The sequence below is a fragment of the Cyprinus carpio genome, chromosome A13, assembly GCF_018340385.1.
Source record: "Cyprinus carpio isolate SPL01 chromosome A13, ASM1834038v1, whole genome shotgun sequence".
NCBI lineage: Eukaryota > Metazoa > Chordata > Actinopteri > Cypriniformes > Cyprinidae > Cyprinus > Cyprinus carpio.
In genome coordinates this window covers 154,112-176,114 of record NC_056584.1, presented here as the reverse complement: position 1 = coordinate 176,114, position 22,003 = coordinate 154,112, and the positions used below count along the sequence as shown (strand labels likewise).

Genomic DNA, 22,003 nt, shown 5'->3' with positions numbered 1-22,003 from the left:
TAAGCGTTCATACATATATTCCATACTGTCTGGCTCTGCTTATTTTTTATTTCTATAAAAAGGATAGACATTTCTTGGCATTTACATAGTATTCCCATACTCCCTATTTTGAGGGCTTTATGAATGAAAAATACCTCAATAACTCTTCTGGATGTAAAGCGACAGATAATTAATTTTGTTACCAACATAAAGCATCTTTGGTTGGTGTCTTTCTCTTATGTATGCTTAATTTAAGGCCTCCACTATAGTTTGATTTGACATTTAATCATTTTACATTTACCATTAGGGCAGACGTTGATTGGAGTGATTGCCTTGTGATCCACTGGTGGGTCGCTCTAGAGGCAGAGTAATGCATCATGCTCACCTTCTTCACAGAGACCTAAGCAGTCATCTGGTCCAAGAGCAGCCTATAGCACAGACAGAGACTGGCTCACACACTGTCAAAACAGGCCGACACCATCTTGAACTCACAACAATTCTCTTAAATCTCGGCATTTACTGGCAATATTGAATTCTTCACAGATCTGTTGTTTTGAACATTTCGGAGGATGTGAGGAACAATAGGCTTGGGTGTGGTTTGCCCTTAAAATACCATTTGGCTCTGTTTGTTGATCATTGTGCCTGTGCACCTGATTCTTATTAAACACTGTTTTGCAGAGCAAATAAAATGTTCTGCAATAGTTTATTTACTTTCATTAATTTTATTTTGAATTAGTTTGACATATCTTATTTTGCTCATACTTTTACACTTCACCTCTGTTTGACATACAACTGGACCTGTTTATTTCAAAGTCCATGCATCACAGTTCACGTTTTTACTTTTTAAGCTCTTGTGAATATTTCTCAGTATTTAAAGTCAATTACTGTCTTGGCTACAAAAAAATAAAAAGAAAGAAAAAAAAAGGAAAAAAAAAGAAGCTAATTTTCACTCTTAATGACAAGGAAAAAAAGAGTAAAGATGAGATCTACAAAGAAGTTTGTTAACCCAAACTAACACTTAAGAAAATTAGCTTTTTTAAAATCATGTTTTTTGATTATGACAGATAATTATTACTGTAAAAAAAAAATGCATTTATGTAATTGGAAAATGTATAGTTAGGCAGCATACTGAGATGATTACTCCTCTTGCAACTTCCCCGTGTGACAACTAGCCCCGGTCTTCTCTACAACGCAGATATCTGTAAATGTACTTGTAGGCTACTCTTTAATCATTACTGAGTTGCTTAAACTGTGTGGGCTGCGTCTGCACTGCATATGTAAACGGACAAAGAAAAACTAGCAATAATTAATAATATAATGCATAACATAACTGAGAACCATAAAGCCATATTGTCCTGTTCTAACTTACGAATATTTGCATGCCCCCAAAATGTAGTTTTATTTCATTAGGAACTCTTTGGCTCATTGGACAGCCGCTGATGTGTTTCAGGACGGAAACACACATCTGAGGAAATTGGCTGGATGTGATGTGAACCTCCCCCTGCTGCGCTTTGTGTGTGTATGTGTGCGCGCGCGCGCTGATGGTCCAGCAGCTCGCGCTGCAGTCACCCGTCAATGGGACATTCACGTTAAGGACTTTTGTGGCTCCCTCGCGCGAATCGTAAACACTGTAAAGTTGGTTTTTTTTAGGAATCAAAATACTTTTGTCTGTTCATTGTGAAATTACACTTATGTTTGACAAGTATGGGAACTACGCGTGGAATCGTTTGGGGAGACATCGCGCTGCTCCTGCTTCTGCTTCTCCTGTCTGAAGGTTAGGATTTACTCCATAACAGTCTGATGTCACCTCGCGCTAAATCTACGCTATTTAGCCCTCTTTGTTTGGGGTAAATAACTGTTGAGAGCTAGAAATTGTGAATTAGTGTTCAGAGGCTGTATACTTGAGCACTTCACTTGTCGTATTTTAACTTAAATAGAATTTGTCGCCTCTGTGCATCCTTCAGTGACAACACAAGGGCTGTGTCTCAAAACCTAGAGAGCTGCCTAACTAGACTGCGTTTTGAGCGAACCTTACGTTCCTCAGAGACATTTTCATTCCCTTCTACATCCAAGAATCCACAGCTCGTTAGAACCTGTAATGTGACATCATGAAGTTGTTTTCATCTCAAATGAACCCTAAATAGTTTAAATTGTTTTTTGTGTTAAAATGGTTGAGGATTATTTGCTGACCCTAGGATCCTGAAAACAACTTGTTTTAAAGGTGTATATAGGTTGCTTACTAGGTTTTGAGACAATATCATGGTCCAAGAAGTGGTATCATAACCTGCGGAGGTGCTTCTGGCAGAAAAGCTTGGCAGGTAGGCATTCCTGTGCTAAAACAAATAAAAAGATCTATAAAACTTGAAACAGAATGCAGAACCTTTGAATACTGTTCTCGTGTTTGTTTAGAAGTTGTTGATTCATGAAAAAAAATGTATTTGTTCATTTGTTGAGAAATCTAATATTATTCAGATTATTTGCTGAAAAGTGTATTATTATTATTATTATTATTATTATTATTATTATTATTATTATGAAGAGTATTATATAAAACAAGCAAGAATATAAGTCACTTTTACTTTCTGTAAATTATGTAGGCCTATTTAATTCGAGTAATGAAGAGCAAAGTATTGTATTTTACAGTTTTTGTCACTGCTTTTAATAACATATATCATAAATTTTATGAAACACATTTTATTTATCATGTTACTTACATTTAGTTTATTTTGCATCCTATTTTTCTAATTATGCTGACTCCAAAAAACAGACAATACAGAATCTGTATATGCATGGGGTCTGCATCTTCACTCCCCACCCCCATTCAAAGACCACTGAATGCTACTGGAGAGATTTACCAGACAGTTTTGTAGAGGCAATCTGGTGCTGAAGCCAAAATATGTACAACTCTAATGTGCCACATGGTTCATGCAAGCAATACGCATGTCTCTATACATCATTATATCATAATCCCATTTAAAACCCCTCTGCCCAACTGTACTAACACACCTCTCTCAAAATAACTGGAGTTAACTAGAGTCCAACTCGTTCCTGAATAGATCTTAAATCTCAGTGTGTGGCCAGTTGTATTAAAAAGGAATGGTCACATCGCAACAGCTTGAATACAGACAAAAGTGGAACATAGCAGAGGTTTTACAGCTATTCTGGTCATTCGGAAGACATTTGGCAGTGTGTGAATGCAAAAGTGTTGCATTTGTCTTCGCTCAATAGTGGTTCCTGAATGGTGTTGATGGTGGTGAGGTTATTTAATGACTGAATGAACATTACTTAAAGAGTGAAAAGTGACAAAACAACCAAAGATGCATTCTGATGTTAACTGAATCCCTCAGTCTAAATGATGACAGGAAATTGCATTTTAATGATCTTGTTGACTCATCAAGTATATCGGTCCTAATAACCTACCAGGAATTGTGCAATCGAAATGGTAAATTTCTTGAAATACAAGTAAAATCAGCAATGATAAGGCTCTGTTGGAAGCAGTTTATTGTTTATTTTTTCAAACGAGGCATGTTTGCATGTTGTCATGCAAGTTTTTGATATCATGATATTACTAGATAATACATAATGCATTGTGTGGCTAGATCATATTGAAGGGAGTTACTTAATAAATAACTTATAATTAAGCATTTTAGTGAATGAAAAAAATAATAAACTAACTATATAAACCTTGTTAGTTTGCAGAAACAACCAGACATTATGTTTTTAATGTGAGCTGATATACTTGTTAATCTTTTTTACTTAGTAATTAGCATTATTCATAATTTTCTGAGAGGTTTTGACTTTAGAATTTACCTTAAATAAACATTTAAATGAATATTGCCTTGATAATCACCAGGTGGTGATTATCCTACTGAAGGGCTCCTGTTTTAACCTTTGTTAGAGATCATGCGGAAGCACCTTGATTCTTTGCTGTGAGGAAAGGAAAAGCCTGGTGCCGAGAGGTGGTCAGAGGGCAGGTGTGCAGCAGGTGTGCTTAGCTCTGGGCAAACACAATTTGTTTGTCTTCCAAAAGGAAAATACTGCCAGTAAAATAATAGAGTACACAGCTCTGATAACAGATGAGGCTTAAAACCCCTCATTAAAGACACAGTATGGTTGGCAGCGCCTCTCGCAAAATGGATCTCATCTATTTTATGACAAGCCATCCCATGAAAATGGATGATGACAAAAGCAATAGGTTTTGTCCATGCTGGGGATACATGTAATCATGTATCTCTGTCTGGTGTCACCACACTTGGTTTGATAGTTTGACATTTAAACAACAGTTTGTTTGGCAGTGTTAAACAGTTGTTTGTCCTTGAATATAGTGTAAAGAGCAAGAGCTCTTGTTTTCTGTTGATCAGACTTTCTTGGCATAAATTTCTTTCTTTATTTCCTATTAACCTTTAAAAATGAAAGTTCCAAAAGGGGGTTGTTGCATGTTGTCATAGAAGCACCATTTTTGTTTCCCCAAAGAACTTTTCACTGAACAGTTTTTTTCTTAATGTGAAGAACCTTTTTACACCATAAAGAACCTTTATGGAAAGGTTCCATGGATGTTAAAGGTTCTTTATGGAGCCATGCATTTGAACAAAGAACCTTTATTTTTAAGAGTGTATGAAAAACAGAAACTTTGCCAGTCACCAAATATATGGTAGCAAAAGACATCAGTTAATCTTTTTTTGTCACTATCATCTGTACATACTGTTTATTTTCAGCAGTAAATGCTGCATGTGTAATTACAGAAATAAAAATGTTTAAAGTAATGAATGACTAATAAGATGATGAACTTTTTTCATGAAGGAGAGTATATGTGCAATTAATAATCAAATATATCCTTTGACCTCTAAAGTTACACAGCTGCCCATAGCTATCCATCACACTAGTTGTTTTTGCATAAAATAAGTCCAGACCCCATGTCACGTATTGTGTGTGAGGCATTGATTTGTGGATACACAGCTTTGACCCTGTTATTTTATCTGTTGGAGTGCCATGGCTTCTGACTTCTAAAACCCAAGAGGACTTTCCTCATGACCAGGCCACAGGAGATTGGCCATCCGATGGGAAAGTAACATTAGGGAATCAAGTTCAGACCACCTCACAATCCTTCCCCACCCCAGCCCATCCTGCATCAGCACAATCATTTTCATCAACTGTCATTGTAGACCGATAAATGCCAGTTGATACATTACAATGTTTTTTGTACCTTATTGCATTAAATGATTTAGTTTTTAGTCTGTCTTGAGCAGTGTATATAAAACCTGTGATTTTCCCCCATCGTCATCTCTACTTTCACCATGATTTGAAAAACAGATGTCGGTAGTTACTTTCTTATTCTCTATGTAGATTGTTCATACCCTAAAGAAAATGAGAAACTCTATAGGCCAAACTTCTTTCATTTAAATCTTTAATGAAGCTCAATGACCTACAATTTTCAAATTTTAGCTAAATTTTGTACTGTATTTTTAAAAGCATATTACTTAAGGTTGTAAAGGTGTTACAAAAGTAAACCATAAGTAAGATGTATTGTCTTGTACACACATTATACTGATACATGTTTTAAAAAAACTAATCTAATGTAAATTAAGTGATTTTATTCAAGTCAAAAATATTATTTATGACTGAATCCTTCTAAATGCATTAGGATACACCATCAAAAGTAACCTGAAGGGTTAGAGCAGGTAGAAATGGCGCCAATAGTGTTGTTTCAGTATCGTAATAAAGGCTGTTGTCCTCATGATGATCCATTGTGTGCCGTGGACATTAATGAATCTACCAGAAACCACATTCGGACTAATTGCACAGCTTTTGTACCTATTGGAGTCGTAGCCCAGATCCCTCAGTTAGTTATGGGTCACATTTCTACCCCGTGCATCAGTGGAATCTAATTTGCTTTGCAGGACAAGAAGACATTGATTGAAATTTTGTCCCAAGGGCGTTTGGGGCTCTCGATTTCTACATGGGTCTTTACATGTTATTTTCTTGTGGCCATTGATGCATGGTGTGTTGGACTGATCATTTACAACAATGAGCAACCAACACAACGGCTTAGTTAGGACCTAACTGTCCTCGTTTGGTCTTGTGTGTGTTTGAAGGGGGAAAGGTGCTAAATTCTGAATGGCTGTCATTTTGAGATTCATTCATTACCTGGAAATGAGTCAGTGGAGTCCGAACTACACTGAGACTTTTAAAAATTCAGATGCAACCTTGGCATTAATACTTTAATCCTTTTCACTGAAACATTAGTAATTTGCTAATTTATACCTGCTCTAATCTTTAAATTCAGTCTTGTTGGTGTAATCAAATATATCAGTGAAGTCAGTTCATTCTGATTTGAATGAAAACACTTAATTTACATTTTAGGTTACATATTTTCAAGATGTGGTTGGTTTTACATTGCACTTTTAAAATGCAAGACTTAGCATTTAGGAAATGCCAGCTCTTTATGACCTAACAGCTCAAACTCAATAGTCCATGTAAATTCACCCACTGGTCCATTTCAACCATGCACTCTGAATTTTAAGACTCAGCAAGTAAAAGTCATAAAAAATTGTGAGTATGTGTTTGAAGCAGTGGAGGGGAACACTGAGGGACATCCTGAGTAATGAATCATACTGGAGGTTATTTCAGAATATTCTAAAAAAAAAAAAAAAACAAAAAAAACAAAACCAAAGACGAATAGAAAAAAGGCATCCAGGTTTTGTTTTCTGTGTTTAGTATAATCTTGACTGTTGTTTTGTCTCTGTCTCTGGATTATTATTTATATTATATATTATATATATATATATATATATATATATATATATATATATATATATATATATATATATATTATATATATATATATATATATACAGTATATATATATATTATAACATCAAGTGAATAATGCTGGAAATTGCTTATCGTAATGATACCATCCAAGAGAACATGTTGTTCAAAGGTCCCTCATTTATGAGCTCTAATGTCCCATCCAATCCCAAAAGAGATTATAAAGTAAATACAAACATACTGCCTTATCCCACAGGATATGTGAAATTAGATTACTTAATGACAAACGTCCATTCCGTGCTTACGTTAATGGGATGCTGAATTACATTGCATTTCTGATGATGATCGATAATGTTGCTGTCTTGATAACAGCTTTAGATATACACTTTAGGTATGTTTAATTGTACTCTTTTCAGATTCTATTATAGAAATCTACCATGTTGGCATTTGGTTAATACAATAATTTAATTGTACGATTCTTGTCTTTTTTAAATCACTCTGCTATCTTAAACCTTCTCAGTGTCGCATACTGAAGAAAAGGGACCCGTGCACATTAGAGTGAGGGGAATTTAACCCATAATAATCAAAAATAATAGTCCGTATTGAATTATAGCATAATTGGCAGCCTTTTAGTTAATTAAATCGTTGTGGTCACAGAGTAATGATTCTCATTACTATATTATAGAGATTGAGTCTTAATCATTTGCTTAGTAATTAAGTATGTTTACTTTGATTAGTCCTCTTACACTACATCCATAGTGTCTCTTATGGATCTTGATTTAGGATAAAAGATGGAATAATCTGTCTGGAATAATCAGCATAATTTTTATACTTGATTTTATTTTATTTGTATTTTTTATTAGACACATTGAAATTAATTATAATGTGAAAATTGTTTAATATTGTTATTGGAAATAATAATAATTATTATTATTATTATTGTTATTTTATGGTTATCGGCTGAATGTGCTCGACTGTTGATTAATATTGCTATTGATTGGCCTGCTACTTCTTAGTTTGGACATCACTGGGGACAGATGCTCTGCACATTGACCTTGGCCAAAAGGGCAGGGGGCAATAGACCAAGATCAGCATGCCTTATGATGATCCCAACAGATATAAGTTCTGTTTGTCAGACTGAATCATTATCAAGATTACACTACAGTGATATTTACAGCCATTGTAGCTGCAGACATGAAGCTATATGGGAATGCTAGTGATTGCAACAAACACATCCCTGTGTTTACATACAGCATGTCATGAATGGAGCCCTTTGAGGAGTAAGTGGATTATGGAAAGTGGATTGCTCTGACTGCTAACTTGTTTCCGCCTTTTGACGACTTCAAGGAAATGGCAAGAAAGACCCATGCACTCTTCCAGCTCCCATGATCTCATATAGATGGTACATTTGTGTGGCGGTGTGCATGTTGAGCTAATTGACATCCTGTCTTTGAGCAGTCCGGTCCAGAGGTCGTATATCCATTAACCTGTTCTCTTGCTGAGAGATCTTGCTTGAAAAAATGCAGGCCTCACCATTGTAGAGACTGATGCTAATTCAGGTCATCGCGTATGTCTGTTTGATTTTAAATGAATGCTCTGCAATGACTGTGGATTTATTTAGAACGGATTGGTCTCTTGTCATTTGATAAGATTGTTGAATCATCAGAAATGATTCAAGTAGCAGACTCAGAGTCACTCTAGGTTAAGATGAAGAGAGCTGGCACACCTTCTTTTGTCCCATAACAACAGTGAACAAATCACTGATGGAAATAATGTGCAGTTGTTTCATATAATGTATAATTCAAAATTAATATGACACAGGATTTAACTTGTTAAGCTTTTCCTGTCTTGTTTGTGTGTATGTACACGTTAGGTTCAAAGTCAATTCGCCTGTGAGCTGAAATCAATATGTCAGATTGCATCATAGTGTTTACAACCATGATCCATGATGTGGCTGTGAGAGGTCAGAGCAGTGAGCTCAATCTGATCAAGTGATCAGTCATAACTCCAAACATCCGTCCTTCTGCCGACACCTTAATACTCGCATAATGCTCGTCCACATGCCACATCCTGTTGTACTTGACTCACTGAAAACCTCATGTCAGTCTTGTGATGTCATAGCATCATTCCTCCTTTGTACTGTTTTTGATTCCGTGAGTTAATTAGCTTGATATAAACTGCTTTCTGTTGGCTTACGGCCTGGAAATAAATTGAATTTGGAATGATTCAAATCAGTTGGATAGCTGTAGTTTTGCAGCTGCCACACCACAAAAGTTTAGAAGTCAAATGACTCAAGATTATTTCTTACCTTGGCTCGGGCCATCAAAACACTGATTATTGAGGTTTAAAAGGTTTTAGAAAAGTGTAACAATTTGAAAGTTAATGGTTTTCTTTAAATGCTTAATGTGAAATGAATGTACATACTGTACACATGCTTTGAACCACTGACAAAGATCGACATATTTAAACTCTTAAACAGTGCTTACTTTGTTCTTCATTAAATTTAATCACACAACATTTACGTGAATAATTAAGGAGAGAAAACTGATTGATACATTGAAGATGCAGTTTTGTTAGAGCAATTTATTCATGCTTGTTGGATCCTTGTCGACATTTGATCATTAATCACTGCAAACATTTGGTTCTGGCCAACACTTCTATACTTCTCTATCTTCTGTGATAACATACAGTATATGGTCCAGAGTTTTATTGCATTTTTAATCCACTTTTGTCAGAAAATGTATAATAATGTAAACTTTTGGCTGTCCGATTAATTAATGTCAAAAATCATGGCTGTACTTACTTATGGTTTATTCATCACACATAATGCCGGGCCAAGTTGAAAGCATTGCATTGTGGGATACAGTGTTCCAGTGTGCTTTGTTGTATATAGCACATGTTTAAAAGGTATTCTATGCATACAGAAAATATGCCTGCTGTGTATTTTGTGTGTATGTACTGTGTATACACTGCGGTATATAGACATATTTGGATAAGTAATCGCCCTTGTCTATATGCTTCTATAATTTGTGACTGTCTGTCAAAATCCCTGAATCCTAGAGTAGAACAACAAGGCAATGGGTTCTGCTTGTATTACATTGTTCTTAGTCTGAGAATCCTTGTCCCAGAAGGACCACACAACTACTCAAATTTCATGTGTTTATTTAAGTTCAAATGAAAGTAAATGCTATCAGTGCTGCTCTGAATGTCAAAGTGGCATAGTGCTGCTAAGCGCTCCACCTGATACACTGACACCGGATGATAAATGAGTGTCACGGCAAATCCAGTGGCTTGTTCAACACAGTATCTGCATCAGCTAAGATTAATGCTGCCATCCCTCAGCTCTCCTGCGGCTATGGTTTATGAACCAAGCACACTTGGTACTTACAACTTTCACTGAAAGACGCACCTGAAATACAACATGGATTTCAGCTAACACAGCTCTGACAGCTTCTTTTAAGGCAATGAATTTTCAAGTACTTTTTGGGTTCATGGCCTGGTCATGCAACACTTGTTACAATTTTATCACATCTTAATAATTTTTAGATACATTTTTGATCCATTATATATATATATATATATATATATATATATATATATATATATATATATATATATATATATATAATATATATATAAACTTTATATGACCTGTTGACTTTTCTTTCCTAAGTAGACATATTTTGTACTGAAACAGGAAGATAAGGTGGGACGTATCAAAGGGCTTGTCCACCTTTTTTTAATTAGCCTATATCCTTTAAGTACCTTAAGAAGTTAGCATTCCTTGCTAATTGGATCCCCAATAGGATTTTTTTTTTCATTGCTCTTGGATTGCTTGGATTGTTTTTGCTTCTTTTGGAGAAAATAAGCTCTGTGACTGACAAATGATTTCCAGTGAGTCTCATGAGCCCCATTTAGCCACTTGTTAGAAACTGCCTTTTTAAAGTTTAAAGTTTAAGCATTAAAAAAAAAATTACAAAGGCATATTACTTATGTATTTTATGTCATGGAATAAAACATGAAATTATGAGCTTGTTGTAACCACACACACTATTTTAGCCATTTAACAACAACAACAACAACAAAAAAACATTAAAATAAAAGAATTGACAGAACGCTGAAACAGGAAGTGCTAATATGGCTGGGTTTTGGTCTACAAAACTACTTCATCCCTCAGCAGGTGATATTAGGGGGAGGGGCATTTGATTGGATAAAAATTTGAGCATGTGAGATGAGTCATCAACATTTTGTGTTCTATTTCCTTACATGGTAAATGTAAATGTATAAGTGTGTTTCTGTATCTGCTAAGCTTTTTGTCACCTTTTAGCAGTACACTAGCATATTGATGGCTTCAAAGCTAGATCCACTACAAACTGCAGAAGTTTAATTTTGAATTCATGAGGTCTTCAAAGAATGTTTTATGTCTGCAAATGTGACTGGCGACCCCATAAATAAAAGAACACAAACCAGTTCTGTGTTGTCTTTGTGTCTTGACAAGGCATTTAATAAAAAGGGTTGTAGTGTTCCTGACCGTGTCTCCATCCTTCAGGAAGGTTGGCCACATTGTATCCATCAATCCGGCCTCCTGTCATCCCAGCACAGCAAAATTAAATCAATGTCTGAAACCAGAGACAAGGCTTCAACTGCAGCAACAGAAATAGAAAATCTAGTTTTGCTGTCTGCTAATGATATTAGTACGTTCCTAAGTGGCCGCGCCACCGTCGTCGGACAGGAACACAGGAGAGATATAATTACAGCCTGAACACTTGCATCTCCATTTACTGGTAAAACACATGGGGATCTTACAGTGTTTTATAGATTACCCTTCCCTCCCCACCCACCCACCTCCATCCACACTCGTCCTGCAGGTAATGATTCATTTCTAGGCAGTATTATGTTATCCACTGTAATTAAACTTCCCAAGGTGAAACCAAGGAGAATCGGGAGACCACATCATATTGACCATGTGAGAAATTCATTAAAAGACTAGTGTCAATGTCATATGAGAAGCTGTTTCATTTTTCGATGACAGAGGAGTGAGGGCTATTTCAACAGAAAAGCGGATGTGTTTAATGAGTTCATTGTGTAACCTGGCTGCTTGCATGGACGTTTCTGTTGTACAACAGATTTGAGATAAGCACCAGATCAATAAAGGAACATATGATAGAGTTAATTTCAAATTTTTGAATGCATTATGAGCGCCAAAGGTTAAATGAGGTTTTTTTTAATTGAATGTTTTTTTAAATCACTTAGAAAGAATCAACAGTCGAATATTGCTTTACCAAATGCACTTGCACAAAATACCACCTGTAAACATTATTTGAAGGATATTTTTTTTGTGTTTTTTGAAGTAGGAACATCTCAAAATTGCCTGAAGCTGAAATATTGCTTTCATGGTTATGGGAAGTGTTTAAATGAATGTCCACAATGAACAAAGTGTGACATTTCATGTGTATTTTGGACAGGTTCACTTGGACTGTATTTTCCTCAAAGGGTGTACACAGAAAGCATCTATGTGGGTCAGCTACAGGGATCACCGGTCCTTCAGGTCCATTCAATGCCGGAAAGCCCTACAGAGAGGCCCTATTTCACCTTGTGCACCCATAGAGACACTTACGCATCATGGTTTCACATGGATGAGGCAACTGGGGTCCTTTCAATGAATAAAACCCTGGAGTGGAGTGACTTCAGTAGTATACGTGAGTTTGACATGGCTTTATTTAAATATAGTATATTTATTTAAATTTATATTCTCCTGTAATGTTACTCAATATTTTGCTGATATATCATATAATCTATTATAAACCATTATTTTAATGTAAGTGATACTGTCTCCTGTATCAAAGTTTTGTGCTTATATATTAAAGCTATATTAAGTATTTATTATATTAAGGATAGTTTTATTTTTTTTCCAGTAAAATATCTAAACATGCTTAAAACTTACTTAATTTGATGAAGCAAAAGCATAATAAATATCTTGATTTCCAAGAATATGTCTTTATTTATTAAGTTTGCAAATTGTTTTGATTCTTTATATGTACATCCACTAAATTTAGTTTTTGCTTTAAATAAGATAAACAATTTCGCCAATGAGGTAAGAAATATTACAAGTCTTAAGTACTCTATTTAAATATTCTCTAAAAAATCCTAAAACAAAAAGATTTTTTAATAGTTTAGATATTTTTATATATATATATATATATATATATATAACTATGATATATATATATATATATATATATATATATATATATATATATATATATATATATATATACATTGATTTTTATTTTTTTTTTATATTTTTTTTTTGCAGTGCAATGTAATGTGATTCATGATAGTGTCTCTAGAGAACCTTGACAGTTTAACATTGGGATAAATTACACTCTTGTTAAAGGACACATGCCTCATTCCAAAAAAAAAAAAAAAAACATACCTCACAATGTCTGTCCTGCAGGCAGCAGCTCGGTCAGGCCTGTGAAGGATATCAACCTGAAGGTCGGAGTCTCTTCAGTGCCCATGCAGAAAGCTATATGCCGCTTCCTTCCAACAGTGGAGGTCAAACTGATATTCATTAATGACACAGCGCCCTCCTGTGGTCAGGTCGAGCTGAAAACCACTGTGTTTTCCTGACAAGGTTTCAAACCCCCACATCACAGAGAATCGTCTGCGGGGCCCTGCGGCAGCTCCGGCGCTTTACACACATGAACATCATCCCCAACAACTACACCATCAGTTATGCAGTGGAAACAGGTACAAACCAAACCCAGTGTAAATATTAAGTCTTTCTGCATATTACAGTATATTGAGATTCCATTTTCTGTTATTTCTTGTATTAAATTCAGTCTCTCCAGCTCCATTTGCTGTTGACAGCTCCACTTCTGAACTGGTGGTCACGGCACCCGTGGACCGTGAGGAGAGTGAAGTTGTACCATCTGGATTTAGTGTGTATGATACGAACAGAAGAAAAGCTGGAGAAGTTCTTCAGTTCTCTGCACGTGAACATCTATGATGAGGACGATAATCCTCCTTACATGAATGGGACTGACACTGAGGACATCAAAATAGAGTTTAACCGCAGTGAGGTAGGTATAAGGCACTGTAAACATAACTGTCTCACATCTTCATAGACTTTTTACGATCATATACTGTATAAGAAATATGAAAGTATTGAATAATGGAAGTCTGTTTCCTTTTGTAGGGTACTGTCTATGGAACTCTGTTTGTATACGACAGGGACACAACGCCTGTTTATCCCACAGACCTAATTCAGAATAAATTAGTGGGCACCTTAATGACGAATGACTCCTGGATCAGAAACACTTTTACTATTGAACACAAATTTAGGGAAGAAAAAGCCATCTTTGGAAATGTCCGCGGGACAGTTCATGAATACAGTGAGTATAAGAAATAAAATTAAATTTAACTTTTTTACACATAAATAAATTAAGAAAACTACTTTTTTAATAAGTAAAAAATCCATGTACTGTACACTCACATAAGCAATTATGTTGATTCACCAAATATTAATAAACTGACAGTATATCAAACATGTTTGATATTTTGAGCCGAACGTAGAACACTTTTTGCTTTAATCTGTCATGTCAACAAGGCACATGTGTTGGGAATAAACTGAAATTCTAGTAGTGTGATCCCCAGTCATTTAGTTTTTCTCTGTGTATAAAGCATATTATGCCTAGTGTTTTAAAAATTTGTTCAAATTTTAAAAAGTTCTAGCTTTAACCATTTAAAGCTCTGAAACTGCTGCTGCTGTATAAGCGTCTGATATGAGTCCTGTATAAGTCCAAGACAACTGTGAAACAATTACTGAGTGCACCATAATTGAATAGCTTTTTTAGATTATGTACTGAATTGTTCTTTATTCTGTTTTCTGCCCTCAGAGTTGAAACTCAGTCAGAATCTGTCTGTGACAGAGCACGCTCATTTCAGTTGGACTACCTAGTCAGTGACAACCACCTTCCCAGGCCCAGAGGGAACAGTGCTGTTACATTTCAATGTGACTATCCTGCCGGTTCCTATTCACTTCTCCAATATCACCTACTTCTTCACCAATGTCACTGAAAGCTACAACATACTCCCAGGTGCATTAATGATGTTTTTAGTCATTTTGAACATGTGCAAGCAGGAGTAGAGAAGTGCTATTGTCTGTATATATATATATTATTAAACATTATTTAAACATTAATACAGGAATAGTTAATTCAAAAGTAACAATTTCCTCACCATTCAACCATCCAAGATGTAGATGAGTTTGTTTTCTTCATCTAATTAGATTTGGAGAAAATTTAGCATTGCATCTCTTCTTACCAATGGATCCTCTACAGTGAATGGGTGCCGACAGAATGAAAGTTTAAACAGCTAATAAAAACGTCACAATAAATCACACAAGTAATCCACACAAATTCCAGCCCATCAATTAACGTACAGTAGGTGTGCTTATAAGAAACAAAATCCATCATTAAGACATTTTAACTTTAAACTGGAGTTGTGTGGATTATTGTGATATTTTTATCAGTTGTTTGGACTCTTATTCTGATAACATCCATTTACTGTAGAGGTTCAAGTGATGCAATGCTAAAATTTCCCCAAATCTGTTCTGATGAATAAACAAACTTATCTATCTTTGATTGCTTGAGGATGAGTTTATGTAACGAAAGTAAACATTTTAGGTAAATGCTGCCTTAAAGCTGTCGTTACGACACTGAGCATACAGCGTCTTGTTTTCTATTGGCTATGTATGATAAAAAACACAATTAGATTTTTGGACACCCTATTGCTGTGTGAAATGGCAATAGATGGTTAAATAGCCATAAGAAAAACTATAACCATCACAATTCACAAATATCAATACATTTTCCATGTAACATGGAATTGCAATGTTTTATTGTTTTGGATTTTTTTGCTGTATTTTTATTTGAAATTTCTTAGATTATAAAAGAAATTGCAATTTACCTCACAGATTACTCCAGATGATAGACACTAATGTATCGTTTGTGTCTTTTTTAGATTGGAAGTGTCTGTGTGGAGAACTGTCTGAAGTTTAAGGGCATTGATGTCACGTATCAGTTAGAGATCGCAGACAGGAACATCTCTGCTGATGCTCAGTCATGTTATAGGGCAGTTGGCCTTGCACAGACCCCGAATGAGAAGACCGGTGTGCTCTATGTGAACGACACTGAGGTGTTACGCAGACAACAGTGCCAAGAGCTGCAGTATGTAGTTATTGCTGAGGAACAGCAGAGCAAGTTTCAGGCCAAGACGCAGCTCGTCGTTATTTTTGAGGGTGAAGGTAAGGTCAACAGGTCACAGGGCTTACGGCCAGAATGACAGTGGTGAATGCAACAGCTGCTGATCCAGGTTTTTCCTATCTGATTGTGCCATGTAGCAAATCCCATGAAGCTGGATGAGCAGCGTGTTTTGCCTTGTGCAGAAAAGAGACAGCGAGGGGAGTGTGAGGCGTCTCGAGGCCTGGGAGCCCCAACAGGCAGATGCCAGTGGAGACAAGGCAGAGATAAAGGTTACCCACAATTCCCTTGAATCCAATACACTGCACTTACCGTATTACTGTGGAGCTGTTTCTATCATTCAAAAGGACAAATTGTGTCATTGTATTACCTTTGCAGGAATATCTAGAAAATATTCCACCTGTTCCCCTGACCTCCGAACGTGTCCAGATGCTTACTGTGATGCCATTGAGAGCAAAAACATATCCATATGTCCTCAGGATTGCTCCAGTGAGATAAATTTGAGTTTTTATTGTGTGTGTGTGTTTTTGTGCCTTTTTATTTAATATTAAAATAAATAAATATTTAAATTGATTTAGTTAGACCAGCATAATTCTGCAATTGTGCTTTTAGAAAGTGCAACAACTATAACAATAAATGTGTCTTTTTGTCAGGTCAGCCTATAATTGGGGGTTACGAGAGGGACCTGTATGGAATCAAAGCTGGACATGGGACCTGCTACTGTTTTTCAGGAAGTGCTTTCTGTGAAAAGGATGAATCAGAAGGTGATTTTTTTTTTGCCCTTTAGAAGCTACAGAAGATATTTACATGGTTCCCAGAAGAGAAAATAAGTACAATTTACCCTTTACTGAAGAACTATGGTCAGTTTAAATGCTCAGGACATCCTGAGTTCATTTCAACTGGTTCATTTATGTACATTTGGTTATTTTTTCTCTTGAGGGCAATATGTAAACATCTGTAGAATGTAGTTAAAACAAAATTAAATTGCCCAAAAAAAAAAAAAATCCATTGCATTGTTTGTATTGTTTTTCAGACTCTATGTGTGAAGAAATGTGTAAGACCATCATTGCAACTGGTGTCCTCCTCTCCTTCATTGTCTCCATTGTCCTGTCCTCGTACTTTATCCACTGTTACCACAAGAGCACAACTAAGCCTCCCATCGCCTCAGCTGAAATGACTTTCCCCCGCCGACCAGCCCAATCCTACCCAATCAGTTACTCAGCCAAATAATGTTCGTCGAGCTTCTCTAGATTCCATGGAGAATCAGGTGGCCATTGAAACCTTCAAAATACCCGTAAGTCTTGCTCAGTGTCTTTAATTACTTGGTCTTTACGTACATAGTTAATTCATGCATGATGATGTTTTTGGTATAAATTGGAACTGATTAATGAAATGATTTACTGATTAATGAGATTGTTTGATGTGTAAAGATTTTTTTTATCCTTTCTATTAACAGGAAGATCCAAAGTGGGAGTTCCCTCGAAAGAACCTAGTGCTGGGTAAGACTCTTGGAGAAGGAGAGTTTGGGAAGGTTGTGAAGGCGGCCTCACGGCTTTCCGGCTCAAAGGAAAAGCTGGATACACTACAGTTGCTGTAAAGATGTTGAAAGGTATGCAACTCAAAATCAGATCAAAAGCTGGATTAGTTTTAAAAATTGTGTAATGACTCCTAAGCATTCATTTTTTTCACCACAGAAAATGCATCTCACAGTGAGCTTCGAGACCTCCTGTCAGAGTTCACACTGCTCAAGCAGGTTAATCACCCTCATGTCATAAAAATGTATGGAGCTTGCAGCCAGGATGGTAAGACATTTTAGTAAAAAAAACTATGTTTAATCTGGCATGCATTTTTTTGTTACCCTGTGTGCTCATATAAGCTTTTCTGTTCAGGTCCATTATACTTAATCGTTGAATACGCAAAGTATGGCTCACTGCGCAACTTCCTGAGAGAGAGCCGGAAAGTTGGACCCAGCTACATGGGCAATGATGCCAACCGCAACTCCAGCTATTTTGGAAAACCCAGATGAGAGAGCTCTGACCATGGTGACCTCATCTCCTTTGCATGGCAGATCTCCAGAGGAATGCAATACCTGGCTGAAATGAAGGTGTGTCAGCAGTTTTTTAGCGAATATCCATCACTGAATATTTAATGTTTTCTTTTAAAGAACAAAGTTATAATGAGAGAAAATATGTTTAGCTTGTTCACAGAGACCTGGCTGCCAGGAATGTGCTGGTGGCAGAGGGAAGGAAGATGAAAATATCCGACTTTGGTTTATCTCGAGATGTTTTATGAGGAAGATCATATGTGAAGAGGAGCAAGGTTGATATATCTTGTTGATTTTTTTTAATTTTAACTGTGGCAAACTTGTTACATCCTATGCTTTACAGATATTTAAATATTTGTGCTTGAGAAAACCGTCTTAATACTCTACGTCATAATGTGCTCTCAATTTCTAGGGTCGTATTCCTGTTAAATGGATGGCTATAGAATCTTTGTTTGATCACATCTACACCACACAAAGTGATGTGTAAGTAATGCAGCATGTCTGAATACAATTAAATCGTCTGTATGATTTACTCAGAAATTGCTAGTCATTTTCACAAATAATTACAAAGAAATGTCAAGTAACAAATATTTTTTAAAGTGAGGATTTATTCCACTATAACTTTACAGTACAATCTCTCTCTCTCTCTCTCTCTCTCTCTCTCTCTCTCTCTGTTTTCTTGCATTAGCTGGTCTTTTGGTGTCCTCTTATGGGAGATTGTAACTTTGGGTGGAAACCCCTACCCAGGCATCGCTCCAGAACGGCTTTTCAACCTTCTGAAGACGGGCTACAGGATGGAGAAGAGCCAGAGAATTGCACGGATGAAATGTGTGTACATCAATTGAATGGGTTGTAGATTTGAGAGCTGAATGAACAAATCATTTTCTAAAACCAATATGTCATCATGGGATATTTATAGTCTTTTAAACATTTAAGCTAGCATATTTTGCTTTATATGACTTTAGAATGTCTCATACAATATTATGGACACAACATGTACTTAAAGAGATGTTCTGTATCAGTTGATGAATGCTCTGTTATGTAATATAGGTACAATCTGATGCTTCGTTGTTGGAAACAAGAGCCAGATAAGCGTCCTACTTTCTCAGACATCAGCAAAGAACTTGAGAAGATGATGGTGAAAAGCAGAGTAAGAATACAACAAATACGTTCTGTCACATACAGTCACACACAGACACTTCTGATGAACTTCACAAATCATGTATGAACTTTAAGTCAAACATCCCAATTAAAATAGTAATTACACACTAATTACTTTATACATACATTACGATTCAAAAGTTTGGGGTCAGTAAGATACAAGTACTTTTATTCCACAAGGACACATTAAAAGAATATAAAGCGAAGTAAATGCTGTTCCTTTAAACTTTATATTCATCAAAGAATCCTAAAAAATGTATCACAATTTCCACAAAAATATTAAGCAGTTATGTTTTTGTTTGTTGTTAAGTTGTTGTTTTACTCTATTTTCAATTCAATAAATGCAGCCTGGTTGAGCATAAGAGACTTTTTTCAAAAATTATTTAAAAATTCTTACCGGCCCCAAAGTTTTGAATGGTAGTCTATGTTTATTCATTTATGATGCCATAAAAATGTAATTCTCCAAAGGTAAGTGATGATGTTAAAACAATGTGAAAACAATGGATGAACACAGATGAACTGTCAGCAACTTGACACCAAAAAAAAAGCTGTTATATTTTAGAATAAATTAAATGTCAGGCTGGCCATATTTATACTTAAATGTACTGTCATTCATTTTGTTATGCTAACCTTTAGCAACTAATGTAATTTGACGATGAAGTATGTGATGTTACACTGAAGAGTTATGGTACCACTAGTCCGATTTTCATAACTGCGTGTTTCCCTTCATCAGGACTATCTGGATCTCGCAGCCTCCACGCCAGCAGACGCCCTGCTGTATGACGACTCCCTCTCTGAAGAGGATACACCTTTAGTGGACTGTAGTAACGCCCCTCTCCCTCGAACCCTCCCCTCCACTTGGATTGAAAACAAGCTCTATGGTAGAATTTCCCATGCATTTACTCGATTCTAATACAGGGAAAAAATCACTTTATGTTTTTTGCCTTCCATTGGAAGTGCTGTGATTGTGCTAAGGCATGGTTGCCACTGACTTATGAATACTGTTCATGTTTTATAGATTCAGTTAGTGCTCTAGTGTCTGGATCTAGGGATCAGATGTTTCATTTGGGACCTGCTTCCGATGTACTCTACTATTTGAAATATTCATTTTAAAAAGCTTTAATGTACAATATTATTACTACTGATAAAATAAATAAATAAAGCATTTTCATTTATATACACAAAACTTAACGTGTATTATGTTCAGTTAGAAAAAAATATATTAAGATGTGTATTTTCTACTGGTTTGCAGCACTTTAGGTTAAGTTTTACATTTGAAACAGGTCCTGTGTGCTCTGGATGTGCTCTCTCTGTAATATTCTGAACATATTACAGAAACCATGAGTGTTTACAGTAGGATGGAGTCAGTTCTGAAAGCAGTAAGCTTTTGAATTAAACTCTTTCTTTTAGATCATATATCAAGATATGCAAGACTCTGTTTAGCTCTCCCCAAAAATGATGGCATTAACAGTAAGCAATAAAAACGGCCAGCAGTAAGGCAGTTGCTATGCAGAGACTCCTTGATGTCAGTTATTTCTGGGAGTACACAAAAAAACTTTTAGTAGAGTACTGAATATCTGTTTCATTTAAAATGATTGTACATAAACTGGCAAAGACCACAGCAGTAACAATACTGATGTCATGATGATGTCATAGAATAGATGGTGTCACCTCAGTGGAATATTGACATGAATGACCAAAAAGCACTCAAAGGACCAAAGAATCATTTCATGCTTCTATTTACCACATGCTCAAATGAGTCATTCATGCTGTTTCATGCTGTTTAATGCTCAAAAGCTGAGCTGAGTTTCGTTTGAGAGCCTTACTGTCTGGACTTAATGCTTCCTCAGTGCAGAAAAATGATATGTTCTCGTTTTTAGGCATGTCATACCCGAACTGGCCAGAGAAGAGCCCGGTACCGCTCAACAGACTCGATGCCAGTAACCCTGTCTTTACAAGATATGCCAATGATAGTGTTTATGCAAAACTGGATGGCTTTGCATTCTCCCGCAAAAATTGTGGACACGCTCGATAGTTAAAAAAGCAAACCAAAATCAGTGGTGGAAAAGACGTGGGGGGTGGGGAGATGTGTATATTTATATGATACTGTATATATGTTGTTTGATGATAAAGTCGGTTCCCTTTTATTTCTGCTGTTGTGTAGAAGATGGGAGGATGGTAATAGATTTTAAATTGGCTGTAATTGCCAAAAACATGCTTCACGCAGCTCATAGGTGATTGTTACCACAAGGGCCCTGTCAGCCGTGTTGTATCACTGCATGACTCTGTACAGTTTAACTGTCCAGTTTTAAGTGCCTGTGCCGCTTCTGTTAGAAAAACACCAGTTATAAATGCATGACCAAGACAATCTTGGTCCCACTCCAGGAATTAAAGGGAGCTTCTTTACCATCACTTACTGCAGATGTTTGCTGCAAAGATTGGATATGTTTATTTGGGAAAAAAAGCTGAGTTTGTTTCTTCTTGATTATGTGACAGAATCAATTACTTTATGTTTTTTTAAATGTTGCTATTTTGCTCTGTGGTAACTACGAGTTATGAATATTGCCATAACAGAGTATTGATATTTTTAATTTAATTCTAATGTCATATGGTGATTTCATTTTCATTGTGCAACAATAAATACAATACATAAAACTGAGTTGATTCCTCATTATGTTGTCAAAACTTTACTTTTTCAATCAATAAAACTGTTAGAAGATGTCAAGTTTTTGTTGTTTTTTATGCTATTACAATCTCAGACTTCATTAAAGAGTTACAAAAGAAT

The 22,003-nt window shown here is 35.9% G+C and overlaps 1 pseudogene; it reads left to right on the top strand.

The window, feature by feature from the left end:
• Window positions 1–1,505: 1,505 nt before the first annotated feature.
• Window positions 1,506–21,450, top strand: LOC122147164 (annotated as a pseudogene).
• The last annotated feature ends 553 nt before the right edge of the window (window positions 21,451–22,003 follow it).